The sequence below is a fragment of the Lissotriton vulgaris genome, chromosome 2_1 (genome assembly GCF_964263255.1).
Source record: "Lissotriton vulgaris chromosome 2_1, aLisVul1.2, whole genome shotgun sequence".
Classification (NCBI taxonomy): domain Eukaryota; kingdom Metazoa; phylum Chordata; class Amphibia; order Caudata; family Salamandridae; genus Lissotriton; species Lissotriton vulgaris.
In genome coordinates this window covers 862,449,563-862,473,787 of record NC_141687.1, presented here as the reverse complement: position 1 = coordinate 862,473,787, position 24,225 = coordinate 862,449,563, and positions in this window count along the sequence as shown.

The window sequence follows — 24,225 nt, the reverse complement described above, 5'->3', positions numbered from 1 at the left end:
AATATGGAAATTTAGCGGCACAAATACGGAAATTTAGCGGCATTTGTGCGGCACTTTATTTTACTCCTAATCATTCATTTTCAGCATTAAAACAATGGAAACTGTTTTAGCAGAGTATTCCACTTTGAAATAGGCCCTGATTAGTATTTACATTTAAGTAACATTGCTTGCAGGCATATGTTTGTCTATGTATCTTGGATAGTGAATACATAAAAGTATACGGCCTGATTATAACACACCCATTAAATTGCGATCCCCCCTCAAACACCTGTTGGCCAGAGACCGAGATTGTAAGTGTTGTGATGCCTATCACACTCAATATTACCCTTTGTTCGATTTCAGCAAAGCAACCCTGCAGGAATTTAGCCAGAGGAAAAGGCATGGTATGTACAGGACTGGCACATTTTTGTGCATTAAGGAATACAATTAACATGTTATTGCCCCACAAAATCAGAATTGCCGCAAAGTATCAAGTAGATAAATAATTGAAATAAAGACTCAGCCAGCCTGTCAGGGCTCTTAGGGGCATTTTAGTCTAACAGAGTCTGAGTTTCACATGAATTAGGAGCATTGAACCTTGGGTTACTTCTCTTCTCCCCAAGTCTCGCCTTATAGCTTTCCCTCTACCCCTTTTATTCCTCCTCCCAGGCATCCCTCCTCTTCCTCTCACTTTCATCCTTCTATACACTGTTCACTCTTTCTCAAGTCCTCTTCGTTCTCTTCTCCTCTCCTCTTTACCTTCTGGCTCCCATTCCTTCTGCATCTTTCGCTCCCTTCCTATCTTTCACTTATTCCTTCTCTCCTCTCTTGCGCATTCACTTCCAGTACTTCTCCTGTGTCTTACCATCTCTTCTATCTTTGTCTCTCGTTTATATTCCATCTCCCCACCTCTCCCCCTCTTCTCTTCTATCCTCTTTGCCCTCCTCCCCCACTTCAGCTCTCAAGCTTTCCCTCCCCCTCTCTATTTCCGCTCGGGGAATCTTTTACTCATTCTCCATGCATCTCTATTCTCCTGACCCACCGCTCTCTACATCTTGTACTCTTTCTCCCTTCTTTTCATATCTCTTCTGCTCCTCTTTTCCCCATCTCAACCTCGTTCTGCCCCCCTCAAGGCCTCTCTCTTCCCTCCCATCTTTAGCCTTGGCCTCTTTTTGCACACCTAATTCTTCTATCCCATCTCTCTCATCCTTCCCTTTGTGAAATCACAAACAGTCGAACGTAAACACGTTTTGCTCTCATTCCATGACGTCACAGGCTATGAAATGTAAGAATGTGTTCACATTTCACCGCAAATAGTGGAATGTAAACAGCGCTCTCTATTACATCACAATCAGAGAGACAAATGTGAAAAGTTCTCATTTATGACGTCATAAACAATCAATGAAATGCAAACATGACATGTTCGCCTTCTCTGACATCACAAGCAGTTCAATGTAAACAGATAATGCTCCTTATCTGTTGTACAAAACTCGACAGTGTCTCAAATCTGTGAAATCACAAACAGCCACAGAAATTGAAAGAACCACTTTTATACGCCAGAATTTCAGTTTGATTTAGCAAAATATTAGTAGTTTCAAGACTGGCTGCACCCTTCTTTCATTTTAACGTATTTCGGGAAAATGGTCTCATATCTGGAGATCGGCTGGCCTTGGCATGGGAACTGGACGAGTCAGGCTCCGGAAGTGATGTCACAGTCTGGGATCTCTCGCCAGACCAGTCTGTGACGTCTCTCCAGGAATCGAAAGAAAGCATGCACGGAATTCAAACATTTCTCCAGGATGGGATGTTAACTAAATAATAAATCGCAAAGTCATAAGAGAATAAAATAAAACAAAAAGTAATCAGAACAACCAAAGAGGGGCCCTTTAAAAGCTCCTTTCAGTGCCACCTAAACCCATGGCCCTTTCTGACATGCCACCAAGATCAGTGGTGCGCCGCTAATTCTTCTATCCCATCTCTCTCTTCCTTCCCACCCTCACCAACTCACACCTTCCATTTCTTTCCAACCTTCCCCTTTCTAGCTTCTTCACTTTTCCTTCAGATCTCAACCTTTTCTCCGTTTCTTGTCTCTTCACCTTTCCCCCTCCTCCAATCTCTCTTCCCCTCGCCTCTGCATCCTCCTGCCCTCCCCGTTTCGTCCCCTCATTCTTTCTCCCTCTCCCTCCCTTCCCCCTCAAATCCTTGTTCTCAGGTCTCATTCGCAGCTCTTTCAAATCTTACTTTGCAGCCCCACACCCCCTCCCCCCCTCTCCAGGTTGCACATCTTTCCCTCCCTCGCAGTTTTTTCTAGGAGTGAAGCCGCCCCCTGTTCCCCACGAGGGCAACATGCAGGAATAGACACATGGGGGCCGACATTCCAGCAGGTTGAGAGTTCTTTTAAACCCCCCTCCCCCCTTCCCCCCCAGCTCCTGAAACATTAGCAAGACACATCAGATACCGAAGCATGCACTTCTCAGCCACTAGGGCAGAGCTGTACACCTAAAAGGGGCATCCTTCTATGAGCTCACCAATCGTCCAAAATTTCGCGGGCAGTTTTGTAAAAATCACGGCATTTTTACAAAACTGCCGATTTCGCGATTTTTTTGCAAATCGCGAAATCCTGGACGGTCTGATTAAGGATGGTCTTAGTGAGAATGAACCGTCTGAGAACATCACAGTTGTCTTAAGGAATCCAGTTTTACCAGCCAGAGACACTAAAATTTTTCTAGCGCTACATCAACTAGCGACAAATGACACACATGATGCTAACTTAGTTTCAACCCAGGATGAACTTAGAGTAGCATCTATTGAACAAATTGGGCGCCAATATTAGTCCTTTCAAACCCAAATCGAGGTTTATTCCAACTATGCCCAAAGACACTATTGATGTTTTTCAGGATGTAGTGGTGGAAGATCTGAAACAACTACATCATAAGATCAAACACAGGAATAGATATAAAAGCAAACATGAACAAGATTTCTCATCTCTAATTACCAAATTGAGCAAAGACCATAAAATCATTGTTACTACCGCTGATAAAGGAGGCAATGTGGTATTTTGGCCTCAGGATGCTTACATTGAGGAGGCAATGAAAACCCTAAATGACCCCTCATGCTACATCAAAACGACTGTGAAACATTACAATGAGGCCAAAGAGTTTTTAAAGAAACTATTGCACAAATGGAGAAGAGAGGGGATGATCTCCAAACAAGAGTTTGATTTCTTATATGTTGAGTTTCCTGTGTTACCTAAACTATATCTCCTTCCTAAAGTCCACAAAAAGGTTGTCCCAGTTCCCGGCCGACCTATTATCTCAGCAATTGCTGGAGTGGCAGAACATGTCACTGAGTATATTGACTATTTTTTGAAAGATCTAGTCAAAGATTTGCCAACTTATATCAAAGACACCGGAGACTTTATCAGAAATATTAAGGGTGTTCCATGGAGTGATGGTTTGTTGTTTATTACTTTAGACATTGAATCGCTCTATACGAGTATTGTACATACAACTGGTCTAGAGGCTTTGAAACACTTTCTTGGAAAATGACCCATTAATTGTTATAATCATAACAAAATGATTATTGAACTCACAACGTGGTGTCTGAATAATAACTTCTTTTTATTTGGCAACGATATTTATATTGAGAAACCTGGTGTTGCTATGGGGGCCTGCTTCTCCCCCAGCTACGCGTGTCTTCACGTGGGCTGGTGGGAGGAGCAGGTCCTCAGGCGTACACATGGGGCCATCTTTGACAAACAAGTGGTACAGTGGATGCGTTATATAGACAATGGTTTTGTTTTATGGAGGGGAGATTATGAAAGTGCCAATACCTTTTTTTTGTCTATTAATGCCAATCAGGAGAATCTCAAGTTCACGTCCACCATTAGTAATTTTGAAGCTGAATTCCTCGATGTTAAAATATTTATTCATGAGGGTTATCTAGCGACAAAACTTCATAGAAATAGCACTGCTGGCAATAACATCTTGCATGCCAGCAGTGCCCACCCACAACATGTAATTGACAACATTCCTTTTGGAGAGCTTCTCAGGCTAAAAAGAATCTGCAGTACAGACACGGATCTGCACCAATGGGGCCTTGGATAGGTTTAGACGTAGGGGCTATAGGGAATCCATTTTGAAACTAGCAGTTCAAAAAACTAATGCTAGAACTCGTGAGTCATTGCTATCTTCCACTCAGAGTACTCCTCTGGAAGCTGACTCTAATATGGATGACCAAGCCCCCAGACTAATTACCACCTACAGCAAACAGGCTAGGCAGATCAGGTCTTTCGTTAAACAAAGATAGCCTATCTTAAAAACTGATCAAGTACTGGCACCCAGACTACCAGACTGGCCACACTATCACTTATCGGAAGGGACCTTCCTTAAGAACTCAAATTAGCCATGAATTCCCTGAGCTTGGTAAAAAGGAAGAATGGTTGAAATCCCGGCCGGGATTTAAATGCTGCTCTACTTGTAGGGCGTGTAAATTTGGGAAAAATACTACCCAATACTCTACACCATTCAGCCCAGTTATGACGAACATTAAGGGGTCGTTTAATTGCAAAACTGAATTTGCTGTCTATGTCCTGACATGCACCTGTGGCCTCACATATGTTGGCAGCACAAGGTTACAGGTGCATGTCAGGATTCTCCAGCATTTGTGTGCCATCGTCAATAATGATGGAACATATCCGGTGGCCAGGCACATTAAAGCCATACACAATAATAATTTACAGTGCCTTAATTATTATGTCATCGCCTCAGTCCCCAAGCCACGCAGAGGCGGTGATAGAGACATAATGCGAAGGAGACTTGAGTCACAGATTATTTTGTGGCCCCGAAACGCGTCGGACCCAATTTTAATTCAGGGGAACCTGTGAACCTTGCAGAGGAGCCAAATACAGACCGGAGGGTCAGATGAAGTGGCGAGCCCTCCTGAAGCGCTTGCGCAATTTGCTCTACTATATTCAGGCGGCCAGCCTCAGTCGCGAAAGGAGCTCCACTCTGATGGCGGAACATGTATCCTGTCCTCAGAGACTGAGGCGAGATCAAACACACTCGCCTGTCAGCGCAACATCCATTTGAATAAAACGTGATGCCCGCAGCTTCCCTCCCATCCTACTTAAGGATCTTAATGACAGTAATGAAAGTGCAGACACGCCAGCCTACTCAAGGTTACTATTTTGTTTCACTTCACAGGACTACGTTGACCATGAGTCCCGGTGTTGCCATACTCCACCCACTCAGGGAGGACGACGCCAGCTGTTCAAACTAAAACGCGTTTGACCAGCGTGAAGAGAACATGGTGTTGAACTGCGCACAGTCCATGAGGAAGGGGCGTTTTTGGCCCTGAAACGCGGCGGACCCAATTTTTATTCAGGGGAACCTGTGAACATTGCAGAGGAGCCAAATACAGACCGGAGGGTCGGATGAAGGGGTGAGCCCTCCCGAAGCGCTTGCGCAATTTGCTCTACTATATATATATATATATATAGATATATATATATATATATATATATATATATATATATATATATATATATATATATATATCTATATATATATATATATATAGATATATATATATCCAAATCGCCACTCCCGCCACTTCCAAACCTTGACATCGGCGAAGAAGGAGACTCAGACCCCGTAGTTCTTCAGGCAAGTAAGTTCTTTATTTTATTACACCACAACCCACATACGACGCGTTTCGGGCTTCTAGAGCCCTTGATCACATGATATATATATTTGTTTTTTAAAAACACCTCCATTTTAACTGCATTTCCTTTGGAAAACTATCTCATTCAGCTCCGGCCTTCTCCTGACTACTATTGCTCCTTTACTTCGGAATGATTAGAGTATGAATTGTGGGCCACAGCTATATCTATTGGGCTAAAGAGGCTGCAAAAAAGAGAGGTATTGAGTGGGACTTGGGTTTTCCAAATGTGAAGATTTCTTGGTTTGGACAAAGAGGGTTAACCCCTTCGCTGTTTCTGATGGCCAACGGCCATCGCGCGTACTACCTCCGTAGTACTGCACACGTCCGTTGGCCGTCACGGCCCCGCCCACTGTGCTAAACCGCTAAACTGCGGCGGAATTGCTGCAGCAGATAAAGTCTCATCAGTTGCTGGCTGTGGTTAAATCCATTGTGGATTCTCAAGCTCCTCACCTCATGAATTGTGCACCATGGTGGCAATGACCTAGTCACATTGACTGGGGTAGAGCTGGAAATCCTAATGAAAGAAACCTTTGCAGAACTGATGTCGCTTTTCCCAAAAACTGTCTTGGTGTACTCTAATATATGCCAAAGACAGAAATGAAAGTGGTCAAATCAATTCTGTCCACATAAGGCAGAGTCAGGAAACATGTTAATAAAACTGGTTCTGCATTCCTCAGAGACCATCAAATGGGCTGTATCTATTTCAGCAATCTGCGTTTTGACATGCTTTGCATTTATAGAAATAATGGAGTACACTTTACAGATGAAGGCAATAGGGTGTTTCTAAGTAACCTGAAACTCTGCATCCGGTCTTATGTGTAGCAGCCATACACATACAACCAACACAACAGCTCTTGTCAGAGCCACCATAGTACCTGAAATATTGTGAAGTTTTTTTCTAAAGGTTTTTTTGTTCTTTAATTTGTGGGAATCGTCGCAATCTGCGTGGACATGTTGCGAAAACAGAAATCAAAAGCAGACATTCAATGGCTATCAATTCTTTTCAAAAATAATATGTAAAAAAATTAATTCTAAACATTGCCCTACACTAAGTATGGGCAAAATTTGCAAATTCGCGGTCCGTGAAATCGCACAAAAGCGAATTCGCGATCCGCAGGATTCGTGAATTTGTGCGAATTTGCAGATTTCTTTTTTTTTGCGCGTTCGTGCGGTTTTTGCTTGTTCGCGGACCGCCTGCAGCGCACCGACCGCGAGGTTGCCCATGCGGTCGTACATGGGCGCGGCCATCTTGTGCGCATTGCGTATTTCCGTTTCCGGGCACTATTGGCAATGTCGCGTTGTGTGCGGCATGCTATTACGAGTTTGCACGTGTTTTTGCGTACTCGCGGGGAAAAATCACGCAAACTTACCCACGCGGTCCTCAATGGACGCGGCCATCTTGTTTTTCATTCATTGCTATGGTTCTGTGCATGCTTTCTAATCCTCCTTTCATCTGTGCAATCCTTTGTTTCTTTTCTACTCTATATCTATCCCTCTTTTTTTCTAGATCTATATTTTGTGTTTTTCTTTACTTTTTGTTACTTTTAAAGCTACTTTTTTAAACTTAATTTTTTCTTTACTTTTTCCCTATTTCCTTTTTTTTTTCTTTCTGCTGTACCGGACCATGGCAAAGGGAGCCGGGAAGGAGAAGGGGAAGGGGAAGGGGAAGGGTCCCGCAACCCGTACCCGGCTCCCTTGCGGGCCATTACGAGGGGAGGAAGTGATGGCCAGGGAGACATTCTGCACGGTCGAGGTGGCCGCAGTGATCTTTTATGTGCAGCACCACCTCCCCAAGACCGTGGCAGCAGGGGGCAGGATCGCGGCAGGGTATGGCCTCCGGGAGTGTTGCCAGCTGTGGGAAAAGGTGTGCCGGGTCATGTGGAGGGAGTCAGGGGCCCAGCGCACCTACCAGCAAGCGACGCACCGGTGGTCGGACATCCTTGACCGCGAGCAGGACCTGCTCCACCTGCTCGGTGTGCAGATCCCTGGCCTTGGTGAGTAGCTATTTAATAACTACATTGTTTTCTTCTGCTCTGTTGTATATTGCTAATATATGTTTTTCCCGAAGAGCAAGAATGCTGCCAATTCGATTAAATTGCAGGTACATTAACGTTTAAATAGCTTCTGTGATTGCAGGTGCTTGCCTGCTCGGTGACGTTGCTACTATGCTTAATTGTTTGCAACTTTGTGCTCATTTGGCCTGAATATGTATGAGTGTAGCACTTTACAGAACTGCGTAATGCTAGAGAGACTAGAGACTCAAGTCTCGTCCTTCCTTTGTACTCCTGCTGCCACTAAGAAGAAGAGATAGTGATGGATTGATAGGTTCAGGTTGAGTATATTATGACTTGTTATTAGTAGTAGTTGTAGGACATTTTTTAGTGCTCTGCAATCATGATGACGGACTGTGTCTGTCACGTCGTGTGCTGCTGAGTGCTGGCAGTCTTAGTAGAACCTTTTTGTTGTTGGTTTAGTTAGTGATTTACATAACTTTCCAAGTAGACGGCCTGCGAATCCAGCAATACTGTACTAGTTTCCTCCTAGTTGACCAGATCAAATAGGTCAATACATGTAGTGCAATTCTTGCTAATTTGTTTCCCAGAGATAATTTAGGATTGTGGTCAAAGAAATCAAATATTTCCAAAAAACAATCATCCATGTTTGTGTTTATTTCATGATCATCAGCATCTCCCAGGAGCAAGAGGACAGCACCACCCCAGACTCCGGCGGGACAGAGTGGGCAGGAGGAACGGTCCACTGCAGGCTCTTCTGCTGGCCCCAGTAAGTAGTTCTGTTGTTAATATAATTATACTTCCCTAACTCTATTTTTTACAAAATAGTCTTTGATCTCCTTGTACACTGTTTCTACATTCTTATCATGCCTCTCTACCATCACTCTCTGTGCTACTACTATTTACTATTATTTCTGAGTCGGTCTGTGTAGGTAGCTAAGCTTGCCTAGTCGGCAAATGGTGTTAAACAAAACTCTGATCCAGCAATAGCTCTAGGGGCACTCAGTGCAGTCCTCTGGGTTGCCCTTGCTGTCCATTCCAGTCTTGTTAATGTTAGTGCTTTGACAATTTCCAACAACAAAATGTCAATGTCCACCAAGAATAAGCTAGTAGTTGTCTTTTTGATTTGATAGTAGCACATACCATACCGCTAGTGTTTCAGGGACTATTCTGCACATACAGAAGTATGGACAAGAGAAATTGGACATTGTTGATGATAGGTGCAGTTCGACTTTCCACATACCTCAGTCTTAAGTAACTGTGCAGGACTCGGGAGTTCTCACCTTGTTGGAACTTCAAGTCCTCCTGGTGGTGATGAGGAGTAGTTGGTTTTGTCTGTAATTATAAAAATGTTGTACGTTAAAGAGCAAGCATTCATCAGTTGTGCCAAAAAGAGTTGCACGTTATGGCTAAGCATATAGTTTAACACCCTCCCCAAAACCGTGACTTCTTTTCACTCCCAAAATTAAAATTGTTTAAAATGTTCTCTTCCATTACGAGACGAAGTAGGGGGTGGTGTATGGCATCTAAAAATATGACATGTTTTTTCTAGGCATCACAACATCTGATGCAGCACTTGCCACCACCTGTGCTGTGGCCAGCAGCGCGGAGGGGTCCACTCAAGCGGCGGCGCCACCAGGAGGAGCTGAGGGGGATGGCTCAGCAGCGGCGGACGGTGGTAAGTTATTATTATATTCCTTACTTATTGACATTTTAGAGGAGGCTCGCAAAGGAGTGTATGATGTACTGTACAGTAGAAAGTACACTACTACAAGTACACTGTCCTGTTAAGAACAGTTACTGATTTAGAATTACATTTTTTTAGCCAATCACGGAGAAGACAGTCCCCCTTGACTTCGCAATAGCATTAGCGGTGGAGGTTCTCGAGTAAGCAATGGCCCCCTCTATTTGACTTCAAATTAGCTGGGAAACTTTTATCGTGAAGCGAAGTCATATCAGATGAACTTGAGGGATGTGATGAACAAAAAGGGAAAGAATTTAGGGTCAATGGAAGGACGAGCGAGTCGTAACATTTATGACTAAAGAATGATACGTGTTTTTGAATGCAGGCAGAGGTGGCTAATAGGAAGGAATCAGATGCATGGCTGCTTGAAGCAAGGATGGTTGGAGGAGAAAGAAAAAATGACTGCCTGTGTGGGTCAATCAGAAAATTCATGTGTGGTGTGCATTGCAATATATCATTTGGGTGAAGCTCAAATGCAAGTCAAGAAGACGGTGGTTTACCAAATAAAATGAAAACGGTGTTATTTGGTTGTTGAGAAAAAGTAAAGTTGTTACAGTTGAGACATTATCCTCATCGCTGCTGCACATATTCCCCTCCGGTGCTGAGGGATAATAGCAATGGGTGTGGTCATGACGGAACGGTTCCGTCATCAGCACAGCTCCACTGTGCCTCATGACGGAACCGTTCCGTCATGAGCATCGAAGGGGTTAATAAGAATGATAGACGTTTACTTTGGAAGCCTGGATGGTACATCTTCTTCCTCATACATAGCAGAGGTTTATGAAGAGCAGATGCTCAGTGCATGAAGAGTGTTGCTTTGTTCGAACAGCATGTCTGTGCCAGAGTAGCAAAGCAGAGGAAATCCAAATTCTACAAGTTGTGATTGTTCTGAAACTCTCCCTTGCCTAAAGTAACAGTACAGTAGTTTGCAAGCACAACATTTATTGTGTATGTATTGTATAGTTGACAATTATATCAAGTCAAGTCCCTTCCTCCGGCAATTATGGTTACTACACTCACTCCCTATGTTCATAATTTTCTTTCTGCTGTGGTAATCATGGGTCGACTATCGCTGTTGTTCACTCAATCTATCAGAATAAAGCACCTAAAGTCATGCATCACATAAGCAAAGAGATCATGTGATCGGCTGGAGACATGATCAGAAATGAATAATCTTCGTTTTCCTTTTGTAGTACTGAAGGCCCAGGGGGGGCAGTGTGAAATATAAATTACATTGAGCAGTAGCCCTTGATGTAACCGAGTATGGCCAGTGCCACCCCTATACAAAAGTAAGAGCTTCCCTATCCCCACCTGCATATACTGCTTAAAGTAATGCTTGCAAGTCTGCGTCATCATAGCTTGTGTCTCTTTTTCTTTTTGCTTGTGTCTCTTTCAAGCTGACTGAGCTGGCATTATGCCGGCTACTACAAGTTCACGTACAAGTAATTTCTTTCGAAAAACTAGAGAAAAAAAATGAATACTGGTGTACTCTCTGACTATGTATTGAGTCCATAGTGTTGCCTGGTAGTAGAATTCCTGAAACTCCCACTGTTACAGGCCTACAAAGACGGTGGAAAGATACATGCCAAAATGTTATACTGTGCTTGCAAATTGCTAGTGTTACTGTGAGACAACTTCTGTTGAATTATTTTGTGTTATTGTGAAAGAGTATTGGTTACATTATTTGTCTTTTTTTCTTCATATAGATGCTCCCAAAAAGCTCACCAGAGGGGAGATGGCTGTCCGGGCCAGGGCCCGGAAGATGGAGGCCATTCGAGTTGAATATTGCCGGCTGTGGGCTCGGGGGAACGAGGAGGGAACCTCACCAACCTCCTCCAGCACTGCCACCGTGTCCAGCAGCCAGCAGCCTCTATCCCACCACCGTGCTCGGACAGCCCTCCGCCGCTGCTCAGCTGCAAGACCATCAGCAGCTGGCCCCCTCAGACGCTGGAAGGCACACATGCGCCGCCTAAGCCTAAGAAAGGACTACCTGGAGCGCAAGGTGGACGACCTTGAAAAGCAGCTCCGGGACCTCCTCAAGGACCGCCTGCCCAAACACCGCTGGAAGTGACTGTGTCCCTTGCCCCTTTTTTAAAGACTGTTGGGGGGGTGGGAATCGGGAGTTGGGGATTATTTATTTTTGGACTACTTCAAATGGACAATTGTTTGGGTTAGGGAGGGGTGGGACTAGTTTATTTTTGTTAGGGGAAATACATTATTCATTTTACATACTTCAACATAGTGTACGCTTTGATCTTCTTTTGTGGGGTGGTGGGCGGGAGTTAAGGCACGTTTAGTTTTCCTCAAACTTACCAGCATGAATTATCTAAAACGTCCATAAATGCCACTAATAGAGTTAGTGAATTCAATTGGCCTACTAGTACTTTACTTGTACTACTATCAGTCTCTCCTCCGCATCCTAGTCCATCTTTCTACCTCCCCAAAATGCTTATCTTACCTGTGATTCGTGTTTGAGAATAGAGCTAGGCACAGCGCTGGGTGCATGGCAAATGGTGATTACACCATTCTGGACCGAAATTCCGTTGTTGTGGCGTTAGTAGTAGGAGTGGTACCACACTAGCAGTAGCAGCATATGAAAAACAAAGTAAAAAAATGAGACATTGAGTGGCCTGAGAGGAGTATTAGAAGGAACAGTAGCCTAAGCAATGCTGAAGATAAGTATTGGGAAAAAAGAATTGCATGGATGATTATTATGGCTCCAACAAGAACAGTGACACAGCAGCGTAGCACAACAAGTCTTCTTGACATGTAGGAGAATGATGTTGACGATGGATCCAATCGATGGTGGGCATGAAATTCAGAATTTATTTTTAAATACTCATTGTTGTTTTTTTACCCAGAATTACAATATCCTAGGATTCATCTAGCTGCCTTAAAATTGAGTTGAGGAGGTTGCTTGCACCTTATCCTCCCCGGCAAGTGTGTGGAATTATTGTTGTAATTTGGTCACACCTCAATGAAAACCACACAGCCCGGGGGAAGAGGGTTAGGGTTTGAAACTTGGATGGGAATGGGGTCTGTGGGTAAAGTTTTGTGGAGAGAGGGAAAAAAAACACAGCATGGACAAACAACAAATGAAGATAAACAAATCTTTGGATACGAAGCTATTCATAAATCTTTTAAGGGACATAAAGGAAGTGCATGCACTACTGCATGCATGAAGTTGTTTGCTAAATGGATAGGTTTAGTAAGTAGTACTTTCTACAATGTACTATGAAGAAACAACAACGTGACAGTACAGGGCTGCAGTAATTACGCAATTACACTTGCCTATCTGCCCTCAGAGAGAAGAACCACTTCGTACATTAAATTAGTTTAAAAAATAGCAAAGAAAAAAGTATACAATGGCTGGAGGGATGAATTGAAGCAGAGAGCAAACAAATGCACAGTGTCACACTCAAAGTAGTTCACAGCAATAACATTACTTAAAAGATAAGTCGAAATAAAGATGGATACTGTAACTGTAGGTTGTTGTAGTTGTCCTGTTGAATTTGGGAAGTTGCATGCATCCAGCCATTCCTCTTTTGCCGTACTCCTCCATTCCATCTGAAGCTCTGCCGATCAATGTTGGGGACCTTGAAGAACCGAACACGGAGGAGCAGGGAGGCCGATTTGAAATACGAAGGTGAATACAAATGACCATCTAAACAAAAACCGCCGCACAAAAGTGAATATATAAATTCGTGATTCCGAATTGATGAAGGGATCCAGAGCCGCCACTTTTGTTTACCTAATCCAAGAATAAATTCCGGTGGCTCCTCCGTGTTTCATTTCCATAGGCAGTGACCTTATCACAGGTACTATATGATTATAAGGATCAGATGCAACACCTATTTCCAGTTGTTTTAGAAGTCCTCTAAATTTTAAAAAGAGAGAGGATCTTCGAAATATAAGATTACCAATGAAATGTCAAAGTGTCCTGATGAAGGTGTGAATATTACAAACGAACACCGAAACGCTGCGTCGACCTTTTGCCTTTGACTTTTTTAAGATTTGTTCACTATGTGGAATATTTATTTTATTGTATTTTAATTTAGATTGTAACCCTAAAGGGAGGTATTTTAATACATTTTGTTTTTATATAACACATTTTTGTTGATCTCATACAATTGGACATTCAATATGAAAAGTGTTCTAAATATTCTTTTGCCATTATATTATAATTGATATTTTAGGACTCCCTAGAGACCTGCTTGCCCCCACATTGTCCTGTTTTAGTCAGCATTTCTGATTCCATTTAGGATTAATAAACCACAGGGTCTCCTATTTTGAATGACTCTCCCCCTTCCTGTGTTATACAACCAGGGGAACCTTCCAACAAATTTGTTGGGGACCAGAAGACACCTTGTCCACTGCCTGCCTGGCGGATGCTGAATTGCGGGTCGCTAAGCCTGAGGTCATCCTTTTTGTCATTCCACAGGGTAAAAGCCGGCCTGTAATTGTTGATGGGAAAACAGGAAGTGAAATTAAAACACCATGGAGATAAAATTATAAGGTACGCTGTGTAGTGCAAAAATAACACTTTCAGTTTCAGAGTTGACAGTATTACAAAACATACAAGCATCATTTCAAAAGTGTGTACTCTGAGACTCCTTTTCAAGGATAAATAAGTGTGGGCGAAATTTGCAGATCTTTCCCCTCAAGCTATGTGTAAAGTGTAAACAGCTATTCCAGAACCCTAACACTAACCCTAACCCTAACTCTAACCCTAGGCCCTAACCCCCCTTTTTCACCATGGATTTAGTCCAAACCACTTGATTCCGATATTAGACCTTCCCAGCAATGCCCCAAGACCCGCCAACCCACCCGCAAAAAAGTAGAAGACCCCCAAACAGGCATAAAGCAAAAATACAACAAGCCTTTACAATGCAATGGTCTCGCCTTTGCAAAAATTAGAGCTATTGGCATTGTAAATGTCAAACTTTTTATTTATGTGTTGGTTTTGAAAACAGATAAATAAATGGCATTGTCATTTACCATGGCAATAGCTTAATCTCTCGCAAAATGCGAGACCTATTGCATTGCATTTCGCACACTGATGTCGCTCTCACACTGATGTCTCTCTCACACTGCTGTCTCTCTCACACTGCTGTCTCTCTCACACTGCTGTCTCTCTCACACCATGCTCTCCCTAGAACACACAAACTGCTGTCTCTCACACTGCTGTCTCTCTCACACACACTGCTGTCTCTCTCACACACACACTGCTGTTTCTCACACACTGCGTCTTTCTAACACGCAATGCTGTCTCTCACAGTGCTGTCTCTCATACACACTGCTGTCTCTCACACTGCAGGTATGGGTTGTGGGTTTCCAGCGGGTACAAAATATTTTACTGTACACCCACTTTTCCCACCCAGAAAAAAAGGTGTACTCCTGTCAAAATATCCAACCTTTTCCAGTGTGGTGGAAAGAGAACACTGTGGAGCTATCAAATACCATTAAACATGCTTCTGTAGATATTTACAGATTCACAGTGAATTCCAACCCTTGAAATATTGCTTTCCAACCTCTGTACGTAGATTTCTGAAATGATTGCGAAACTAGCTAACATCTAACCCATGATACAATGAGGCCTAGCGTAATCCGGGAGGTATTGTCAGAGCTCCGATACAATATGAACGCAGCCGTAATATGTCACCTCAGTAGATTGTATGAAAGGTATAATTGGATTTCTTTTATGAGGACACAGAGTTCTGAAGCATTGTGACCCTTTAACTAGCAGATATTTTATCAAATTCCACACCATTGGATGGGATACCGTTTGCTCGCCATGCAGTGCTGATGGAGGTTTTACCGGGCTCGACTGGCTAGCGGGGGCTGTTTGTGGAGAGTTGGGAGGGAAGCGGAGGTTTCAGCAAGCGGGTTTGGGGCTTCAATGTGGATGAGTGAGGGAAGTGGGGAGGGTTGCATGGCTCGGGAGCAGGTGGAGGTACATGTAAGGGGGAATTGTGTCCCGGACGGCCGGAGTTTCAATGGCAGTATAGGAATGTTGGTGGGGGAGGAGGGGTGTGAGTCGGGAGCACGTAGGGGAGGGGTGGGTGGTGTAACTATTGAGGTAGTAAATAAAGAGGTACATGCGAATAGATCTATCAAGTCTGAGGCCCGTGCTCTGTAAGTTATTTCACGTACTCGAGTTAAAAATAAAGTTTTACTTCACTCTGTCATCATTCATAGGGCTAGATAGACCCGAATGTTTCGGAGCGCTTTACAAGACAGGAGTGTTTGAAACTCTCCAATCTGACCTCGAACAGCCGTGAGCTTTTACCGTGCCTCCTCAAATGAAACAAGAGGACTTGGCACACGAGGATTTAAAGCGGGAGCGCCCGATTTGTTATCCCAGAGACTCCAGCACTCATATGCCTCCTACAGTGTTTCACAGCTTCCCCTGGGGCGGGACTTCCGCCTTCTGCTGGAAGCCCGTGCCCATAAAGTGACTGGACGAGAAGGGCAGAAGGCGGAAGTCCCGCCCCAGGGGAGGCTGTGAAACGCAATAGGCACGTAGGAGGAGCAGAGGCCACGATGCAAGTGAGGGAAGCCCCTCGTGATGGAGCCTGTAGCCCGGTGAGAGGGGCGGGTGGGGCTTAGTTGTAGGGGTGTGTGTGTGTGTGTGTGCCTGCGTGTGTGTTTGCCTGCATGTGTGCCTGCATGTGTGTGTGCATGGGTGTGTGCCCCTGCGTGTGTGTGCCTGCGTATGCATGTGTGCATGCGTGAGTATAGCTGTGTGTGTGTGCGCGCGATTGAGAGAGGCGAGAGGTTGACTTGCTGTTCACAGTTTCTGGGAAGCGCGTTCACAGACCAGAATCTGCTTGTGCACCGGTCTGTACCACTTGGAAGACAACACAACTACAATAAGTCTCGCTGGCGACAGCGCTTCACGCTGCAACGCCAGGCGAGACCTAAAAATGGTGCACAGTTAATACTTTTGCTAATATCGAATTGCTTAGGGAATATTTATTAGATATGCAGAGGGTGTACCCCACATAGCTATACACTGTAGGGCAGTGGTTCCCAAACTTTTGGCTCCTGAGGACCCCCATTGAGTCAGCACAGGAAGCCGGGGACCCCCAAACAATCTGTATGATTTAAATTTCAAACAGTAAAACAGTAATTCGAAAATAATAAACATAGGTGTGCACACAAAACAAATAGTCGAATTACTAAGGATTTTAGTATTTTATATTGAAAGAATCTGCAAAAAACTGAAAACTTTATTGGGAAGGTTGATTCTTCATCTCTGTGACTAACTTTTAAATGGTTGGTTTTATTAAATGGTTGGTTTTATTTCACAGTACGAGGCTCCTTCTCCTGGCAGGGCCAGACTGGAAACCCAAAGCAGCCCTGGCAAATGTTTTCAGACCAGTCCCCATACGGTACACACCAAGTGTAGTGAATGAGTCAAACCACGACAAGGGAGGCTTTGGGAGGCTCTTCCCCAAGACAATTTTGGAAACAATAGTTCATTCTACAACACATTTATCATTACATATTGAATTGTATTAGCTTTTAAAGAAAAGTTAATGATGACCTTACTATGCACCAGGATACGACAATCTTTGTTGGGGTTCTTCAATGATTCCCTTGTTATCACCCTCCAACAGTGTCGCTCATCTCTCCATAGTCCCTCTGTCACATGTATTTAATTTGTTTTATAGCATCTCTCCTACCATTGTAGGATGTCAGAGCACTTTACAACACACACACATATAGGGCCGATTTACAAGCCCCTTGCGCAACCGGTGCGTCACAAAAAGTGACGCTCCGGTGGCGCATTTTAGTGCCCCATATTTGTAAGGACAGGAAAAGCCACCCTGCGTGATTTTTCCTCTTCTTGTAAATATGCACCCTTTGCACGCAGCACTTTGCGTGAAAGGTGTGTTCCATGGGTTTTGCTGTGAGGGTTCCAACGCAACACCCATGAAAGCAGACACATTTCCAGATTTACGTGAAATCGTGAATCTGGAAATGCGTCTAAATGCTACACCTCCTCAAGGGAGGCATAGGGAGGCGCAACAAGAAGAAATGTATTCATTTCTCCTCGTTGTTTAGGGAGATGAAATCCCCTCTAGTGATTGTTTATATGCAGAAAGGGAATCCTACCTGCATATAAACAATCTCCCCACAATGGTGCAAGGGTGCGTGTGCCGGCGCATGGCAGCAGTTTGTGCACCAGCGCAGGGAGAGCACTGAAATGCAACATGCTGTGGTAAATATGTTGCATCCCTGTGCTTTGAAAGTGACTAAGTGCGGCGCAGCCAAATGGCTTGCAGCACTAACTGAGTCACTTTTCTTGTAAATCTGCCCCATAGAGACAACAAATCATACATGTAAACCAGTGTATAGAAAATGTTACATAAGGCAAAGGTGCCTACAAGTTGTAGGATTCACATGTCATTCATACTGGTAGGCATAACACAGTGTTCAGCATTGACTTTAACAATGAAACTTTATTTCCATTCAAATAAACCTTTTTAGCAGCATCGGGATAATGAAAGACCGGGGAAAAAAATAAGTTACTATTTAGTACCATGCAGTTTGCAAACATCTTTTTGATGCCAGTTTATATGTCACTGTGCTAGATCACGATTGTCACTTATAAACTGCAAAGTAACTAAAGAATCTCCATGCCAAAAGCAGTAACCCACTAACGTATGCAAATAAAACACAGTTAAAAAAAAATGCAACTACATTTTCTTTGCAGGAGGCATATTAAGCCTCTGTGCTACTTTAAATAAGTCAAACTGTCACTGGACAAAACTCATCTCTCTACAGCAGGAACATTAATCACTGGTGTTATCCTAACACTTTTATTGTTGCCCAAAAACCTCTAATTACACTTTGAACTTTGCAGTGCTTTTAAAACTGCTGCCTGAGGACCCCCTAGGAATGTGTCACAGACCCCTAGGGGTCTGCGGACCACAGTTTGGGAAACACTGCTGTAGGGTATATGACCACCAAAGGCCCTGATTTTATATTAAAAGCAGAGCTTTGAGCTATACCATTTCCGGCTGAAAGGCAATAGTTCTCTCCATGTGCTCCCATACCTGGCGTGTCACGCAGTTTGGTGCTTACTTTTCCTCCTTGTTAAAGAACAGTAGATGTTTCAGCACCCAGGCAAATGTGCTGCATAGCTAAATACATATAGGGTCCCAAAGGCAAAACCAATGCATTGCAAATGCTTGTTTTAATTGAGACCAGTGGGCTCGGAAAATACTGCGCCACTGCACCTCATTTTAGCCTTCCATACACCAGCTCACTGTGCACATTTCACACACCTACACCACGAGGCCCCATACCCACACCTCACCAACCGGCTTGGGAAAAGATCGCCAAAGAGCCCCTCATAAGGTGCCCATCAGGCATTGCAGCCCGGCCTGATGAGGAGCAAGCCCTATGATGAAACATGACACCCAACCAGGTTATTTGAGGCCCCTACTTCCCAATGTGGGAGACATCTTGTCTCCACTTTAGGGTAGAGATGTTGACCAACCCAGCCTCCTCCTCCCTTCCCCCACAGGAACTGCATACACCATCTATACATCACATATGTAGGCCAGAGCATCGTCGGCATTGAAGGACACTAAATACCAATCATCATACGCCTGCAGGGTAGTGAATCTAGGCAAGTGAGAAGTATCTAGCATAGAAAGCCTGCAATTAGATCTGCAGTTGCTTCGCCTTGGACAGCATATAAGGCTCATTAGTAATCCACAAAGATAGAGTTGATATCAGTTTGGGTATTGCACATTGCCCCATCAGTGGTGAAGAGGACACCCATCGGGGTGTGCTGCCACTCCCCACATAGTAGCCGCACAAGCATTGCGTCGGCCCGTTCCCCCTCCCCAAGCTGGTGCGCCAGGTGCTCCCTATCATCAAGGTGTAAAAAGCGGGATGTCAGGTTACCTCTGGAGCACATAAGTGCCTATTGTCTTCCTCAGCTTTTGGGGCGGAGCAGCATTTCAACTTTGCTGTCACACACCTCATGTTCCACCACTAGTAATTCACGTTGTAGGGCCTGTGTGACTACCCCAGTTGGTACAAATGCAGTTGGACAGCATTTCCACTTTATGGGCTTCCCATTCAACGTGCCTAGCAGAAGTGGAGGCCTCACTTTTGTCAAAATATTGCATGATGAGTGAAGCTATAGCATCTTGGTAGGGTACCACCTGGAGCGCTTCTGTATGCAGCTGTCAGGTTGGTATCTTTGCTTGTTCCTGCCCCCATTTGCAAGCTCAGTAGCAGCGGGTAATATGGTAATATGGTGTGTGCAAGGTAAGCAATTCGCAACACGCGGTGGAATACCACATCACACAGGGGAACAAGTCAAGTTCTGTGTGTATATAATGCAATGGGGAATAGAACAAGTATCCCCACACGGTTGGGTGCATTAGCCTCCACACATCATGAAATCTAATATTTTACGTCAACTGGCAGAAGCGTTGAGTCAACCTGCGGCTCGCCGCACCTTCCAGAGGGGGAATGGACCGGTCCACTTCTATGTCCAATACACATTTGTAGTCTCTCACCCAGATAGGTAATATCTGTGGGTTGTGAAGGATAGCGGGGGTCAAGTGGTCTAAAAATCAGAATGGTGTACATTGGACCTATAGATCATGATTAGTGTGAGTAGATCCCAGAACGCACTGAGGCCTCCTGGGTCTAAGTGGAAAGTTAAGAAATCTAAGAGTATAGGATATCTCTTTTACAGGACAATTCCCCTCACCCAGCAGTAGGTGGCATGCTTCATCATAGAGAAACCTCACACCACAAGCCTAGTTGCAATGTGGTCTACAAACCCCTGTCTTAGAGGGAGGAGCTCAGGGATGTTTTCATTGTTTCTGCTGGAGGTTTCCAAAAACCAATGATGTAGGCAGAGTGTGTTGAGAGGGGACTAAGAAGTGGTATGTGAGCTCAAATTAACTCTGTAGTAGGCCATAGAGTTTCATTAGGGCCTCCATAGGCCAAGACTAAAAAACTATTAAAGGAAGGAATTCAACCTGACATATATATGTGTTGGTCAACATGTTTCTGCCTAGTGCCCTCTGTAAAGGTGCAGCGTTTTTCATCATAATCAAAAAGGAAAACGGGTGAATAACATGAAGAACAAAAGGGAGAACAATAGTGATGCGAACGTAGCAGCACAATTCCATGTTTTGAACATACAATATTTCAACAGTAGTATGAAGTAAGTCTTCACCCAGACAGGGTTTCATTGGTGGGTGTGATTAACCTGCAAAGGAATGTTAAAAGAACACATGTAACAAGATATAAACTCTATGTCAACTCTACCTTGGCACAAACTCAAGGGAGCCAAAATGTCCAAAAAATTAAGAGACATATGAGTAGATCAAACTGTAACCATTAGTAAAGTGTCAGACTGAAAATGTAGTCATCATTTAAAGTTGAAACTCAAAAATAATGGACAAGCATGCAAGGTGCAAGGCAAGTAGAATACATAATGGTGAGAGGTGGGGATGATCAATGTGACAGAATTCAATTTAATAGTGTCTCAATACCGGACATGGGCATGAAGGTTAAAAGATGTCCCAGTACATTGTTTTCACAGTGACTAAAGTGTGGAGCATGCATTAATAGAGACCATGGTGTAAGTCAAACAGAGCATGAGGACACTTTTGTGTTGTGTCAAAATAGTCTAACGCCATAGCTCCCAAGACAGAGCTAAATCAAAGGTTGCGTACGTGTGTATCTGTGAATGTGTGGGGTCATAAGTGAGGCCTGGTTCATGACTCAATTTCCCAACTGCCCATAAGAAAAATTCTCAAATGTAGACATTTACAAGTGGATAGGTCCCTCATAAAGGAGGCTGCCTCGGGCGCATACTCGCGCCACTATAGTGATAAATGCACCAGTGCGTGCTCTGGGAATTTTAATCTATTTGGATCACCGAGATGTAATCACATGATTCCTGACAAAGCCAAAATGGAATTTAATGCCAAAGGAGAGAATGTGGTTGTAAAGGCGGTTGGTCCTAAGCAAGCCCTATAGGTGGCTGGATCTCCCCTTTCCCGAAAGGTATAGTTCTCACAGCGTATACAATAGCATTTCACAGCCGACACGTACCTCGTAAGTGAAGCTGCCTCAGGTGCCTACTGGTGCCTGGGTATGGACAGAGCACAGAGGCAATAAAGTGTGCTCCAGGAGTTTGAAACTTGTTGGGTCATGGAGAAAGTTTCATGTGACTTATAATGTAACCAATCACAATCAAGAGCTTGGGGGTCAAGGCCAGCACGCTGGCTTCGGTACTGAAAATAAAGGAGTCACGGTGTGTAGCTCACGTGACCCACTATGTGGCCAATCACAGTATAGGATGTTGGTGAGACTGTGGTTGATCATGGACCTAATAGTTTAAAACCTGTCAAACACAAGCTGAGGATCGCCGGGCGCGAAACAGCGCAGTGGGAGCGCACGAGACGAGACGCAGTCGCCGTGAGCGTGCACATCAGCTGTAGCGGCGCAAGCTGAAAATTGCCGGAAAAGACACCCCGACCTCCGAGTCTGCTTGCTGCCGAGACTGACCCGCTGCGGAGGGAGAGGGACAAGCAGAAGGAGCCCGGTGAGTGGGGTGGGAGGGTTGGGGAGGTGAGTGGGGGGGGCAGAGAGGGAGGGGATGTGTGTGTGTGTGTGTTTGTGTAGGTGTACGTGTGTGCCTGTGTGTGTCTGTGCGCATGCGTCTGTGTGTGTGTGTGAACAGCATGCCATCTCTTGTCTCACTGTAAGCAGTGAAACTGAATGCTGGTTTGCCTGCCGGACAGGAGATGTGCGCGTGTATGCCTGTACGTGCGCTTCCACGGTCCCGAATCGCCGCGCGTGCCCCGGTCTGTCTTCCTTGAGAGGCACCTCGACAACAATAGGTCTCGAGGGCGAGACCTAAAAACGGGGACTTAGAAATATTTAGCCCTAGTTCCAAAATCACTCAATGCGCGCTCTGCAGCTAGGCCCTAACTCCCCTTTGCCACCATGGATTTTCTTCAAACCAGTTGCAATCAAAACTATCCATACCCAGCGTTGCTCCAAGACCCCCCAAATGCCCCCCAAACACCAGGAACCCCCCCAAGCAGGCCCCCGAAAACACAAAAGTGAGCAAAAACTCTGGAAAGTGAAAAACTTTTTCACTATGGATTTTCTCTAAAACACATTTATCCGGTATTAGACCTTCCCAGCAATGCCCCCCAAACCCGTCAACCCAGGCGGAAACAAGTTTACCACCCCCAAACAGGCAAAAAGCAAAAATACAAAAAAGGGGACTTAGAAATATTTAGCTCTAGTTCCAAAATCATTCCATGCGCGCTCTTCAGCTAGGCCCTAACTCCCCTTTGCCACCATGGATTTTCTTCAAACCACTTACAATCAAAATTATCCATACCCAGCGTTGCTCCAAGACCCCCCAACGCCTCCAAACACTAGGAACCCCCCCAAGCTGGCCCGAAAAACACAAAAGTGAGCGAAAACTCTGGAAAGTGAAAAACTTTTTCACCATGGATTTTCTCCAAAACACTTTTATCCGGTATTAGACCTTCCCAGCAATTCCACCAGACCCGTCAACCCAGGCAGAAACAAGTTTAATATCCCCAAACAGGCAAAAAGCAAAAATACAAAAATGGGGACTTCGAAATATTTAGCCCTAGTTCCAAAATCACTCTATGCGCGCTCTGCAGCTAGGCCCTAACTCCCCTTTGCCACCATGGATTTTCTCCAAACCACTTGCAATCAAAACTATCCATACCCAGCATTGCTCCAAGACCCCCAACTCCCCCCAAACACCAGGAACCCCCCCAAACAGGCCCCCGAAAACACAAAAGTGAGCGAAAACTCTGAAAAGTGAAAAACTTTTTCACCATGGATTTTCTCCAAAACACTTTTATCCGGTATTAGACCTTCCCAGCAATGCCCCCAGACCCCTGCAGCCACCCACAAAAAAGCATAACACCCCCAAACAGGCAAAAAGCAAAAATGAGCCTACCTTCAATTCAGTCCAAATGCGCTCTGCAGCTAGGCCCTAACTCCCCTTTTCCACCATGGATTTTCTGAAAAACAAATGCAATCAAAATTAGACTGTGCCAGCAGTGCTCCCAGACCCCCAAACCCACCCCCAACAAACTAGAAGCACCCCAAACAGCACCCCAAAAACAGGCAAGTGAGCAAAAACGGAAAAACTTTTTCACCATGGATTTGGTCCAAAACACTTGATTCCGAAATTAGACCTTCTGAGCTATGCCCCCAGACCCCTGCAGCCACCCGCAAAAAAGCAGAACACCCCTAAACAGGCAAAAAGCAAGAATGCAAAAACTCATACTTAGAAAATTTTCAGCCAACCAGTGAACATCAGTCCAAACGCGCTCCGCAGCTAGGCCCTAACTCCTTTTTCCCACCATGGATTTTCTTCAAATCACTTGCAATCAAAATGATGCTATCCCAGCAGTGCTCCCAGACCCTCCCCCACAAATCTAGAACACCCCCAAACATCCCCCCAAAGCATGCAATACTGGTATATTCAAAACATGGCAAATTGCGCTGTTCACAAAACATTGCTGTTTTCACCACTTCCACTACTTCGATCCTCTTGAAACTTCCCTGGACAGTCACTTGTTCCAGCGATTCACTAGAATCTCAGCAAGGCAGAATAAAATCGAACCACTGCGTTCTTTGAAGAAGAAGAATAAGAAGAAGGTCTACGACTAGTTTTCACTTAGTTTTCACCCAAACACACGCGCCCCCAAAACACCC